The sequence below is a fragment of the Solanum stenotomum genome, unplaced genomic scaffold, assembly GCF_019186545.1.
Source record: "Solanum stenotomum isolate F172 unplaced genomic scaffold, ASM1918654v1 scaffold7742, whole genome shotgun sequence".
NCBI classification, from domain to species: domain Eukaryota; kingdom Viridiplantae; phylum Streptophyta; class Magnoliopsida; order Solanales; family Solanaceae; genus Solanum; species Solanum stenotomum.
Window position 1 is genome coordinate 39,289 of NW_026036841.1, and position 2,855 is coordinate 42,143.

The window sequence follows — 2,855 nt, forward strand, 5'->3', positions numbered from 1 at the left end:
GCCCAATAAAATTGATGTCCCAAACATCAAATATTTCAACCTCCAAATAGGCTTTAGAGGTATTTCATGTCGTCTTGACACCACACCTTGTCTTTGACACTTGTCACATGACTTAACAAATTTATCAACATCTTGGCTCAGTGTAGGTCAATAATACCCACTTTATAGAATTTTGGAGTTTGTCTTCATTGTGTTATAATGCCCTCCAACAGAAAATGAATGACATGCTTCAAAAATGGGTCTTACGTCAATTTCTGGTGCATGATGGATCATATGATCATCATACTTCCTAAAGAGATAAGGTTCATCCCAATAGTATATTCTCACATCATAGCGAAACCACTTTTGTTGATAAGAGTTTAGCTCTTTGGAAAGATTGCCACAAATAAGATAATTGGCAAAATCACCATACCAAGGCACATCATTCCCTAAGAAAGCCATAATATAGTCATCATGGAATGACTCATCAATGTCCATCTCCTTGAAATTCGTACCATTCTATTCAAGGTGGGACAAATTGTCTACCACTTAGTTCTCACAGCCCTTCCTATCGTTCATCTCAAAATCAAATTCTTGAAGTAACAAGATCTACCTTATCAACCTTTGTTTAGACTCTTTTTATTTTGCATCAAACTCCAAATCGCAACATGATTGGTATGCATAATTACTTTGGTCCTCAATAAGTAGGTCCAAAATTTTTCCAAAGCATAAACCACAATCAACAACTGTTCCATAATTGTATAGTTCTTTTGTGCCTCATTTAAGATTTTGCTAGCATAATAGACTAGGTGGAACAATTTCACTATTTTTTACCAAGAACCGCACCTAGTGCCACCCCACTAGCATCACATATGATTTCGGCCAATTAGGGGCCACAATTATAGGAGCGGACAATGAACTTTTATTTTAAGGAAAGAAATGCCCCAAACAATTACCATCAAACTCAAACATTGCCTCTTTTTCAAGAAGATTTTGTTAGGATATACTACTAACCATGTGGTTTTGTTATAGTATTATATTTTTTATCATTATGTAAAGACTGATTATTTTATTTATATGATTTTATAACATTCCAATTAAATAAATCAGTGTGCCTACATGTGTTCTTTAGTTATATAGTAGACAATTTAGTGTATGGAGTTTCTTGGCTCATACACGGAAGATTGAAATTGTCGGTCCTTATAAGTTATAAATATAAGTTCACAATCGAAGATAAAGTTGAACAAACATCTTGATGATTGTAGCACAAGATTAGATATAATTTGGTTGGTTCATCGAAAATGGCCCAATAAACAAGACACTCTGCTATGCATGCTATGCAGTGATGAAGGTGTTTTTTTGGCCATTCGGAGTTGTTTAGATAGCTTTTTTGGCGTTTTTCTATTTTCAAAAAAAATTTAAAAATTATTTTTTTTAATTCCGGTGATATTAGGATTCATTTCTTATGGTTTTTATTGAAAAATAATAGTATATATATGAGTTTACAGGTTGACATAGGTCTTCTTCCACATCAGATAAAATTCATATAATAAATATTGTGGTTTTAATCCCCATTTTTTATTACTTATATTAACTCTCCAACTGAGTTACATGTTCGTTCATAGTACAGAGATTTATTAATGATATTTACCTAATTAAAATAACAGTTTACTCTCTAACTGAGTTAGTTCTATCTAATTTATGTGGTAATATCTAGCATAACTCATATATTTGCTTGAAAAGTTAAGTTTCCCTAACGAATCTAACTGATCATGTGCATGAATATTTAGGTTCTATGTGTTTTGTTTATATTTTAATGCATGTTTAATGATTTTTTTAAACATATCTCAGATTAATAATGGCATCTTTTACTCTTTTAACCTCCATCTTGAATCAAAATAAGTTAGAGGGCCTAAATTATGTGGATTGGAAACGAAATTTGGATATTGTACTTACTGCTAAAGGTTATAAGTATGTGCTAGTTGAAGAGTGCCCTGAGAAACCTGAAAATGCACCTGATGATCGGGTAAGCGCTTATGATATGTGGGTCAAGGCTGATGAGATGGCAAAGTGCTACATTCTTGCTTCTATAGCGAATGTCTTGCAACATCAACATCAATCTATGACTTCTGCCTTTGATATGCGTGAATCTCTCAAAGAGATATTCGGAGAGCAAAATCGTGCTTCAAAATAGACATCCATGAAGGCCGTCTTAAACACTCAGATGTCTGAAGGTTCATCAGTTAGGGACCACGTTCTTAAGATGATGAGTCTTTTGAACAAGCTGGAGATACTTGGTGTTGTGATTGACAAGGAATATCAAGTTGAGATGGTCCTACAGACTCTGTCTGAAAGCTTTTAGCAATTTCGCTTGAACTACAACATGAACAAAATGGATTTTTCCCTTGCAAAGTTGCTAAATGAGCTACAAGCGGCTGAGACTATAATCAAGCAACAAGCTCCCCTTACGGAATCTATGGTTGACAAACCTTCGTCTTCTAATCCAAGAGGCGGTTAGAAAAATAAGAACCCCCGAAAGGTTCAGGTCCCTAGAGTTGCACATGGTGCTAATGGTGGTGTAGCTAAGCCGAAAGGCAAGTGCTATCACTGCAAGCAACCTGATTACCACAAGAAGCAATGCCCTGGCTACCTAACCAAGGTGAAAAAACAAGGTAGTTCTTATTTAAATGTCGTTGAAATTATTTTAGTGGTTGTTTCTACCCAACTATGGGCTATAGATTCGGGAGCCACTAATCATGTCTGCACTTCTTTTGCAGGGTTTCAGGAAACGCGACAGCTAAGTGTGAATGAGGTTTGTGTGTTTCAAGCAAACAGAGATCCAGCACTAGCCTTAGCTTTAGGGAATATTTCATTTT

General features: G+C 35.1%; 1 pseudogene; it reads left to right on the forward strand.

The window, feature by feature from the left end:
• The first annotated feature begins 1,837 nt into the window (after window positions 1-1,837).
• On the forward strand, window positions 1,838-2,497 carry LOC125853019 (uncharacterized; annotated as a pseudogene).
• Window positions 2,498-2,855: the final 358 nt, after the last annotated feature.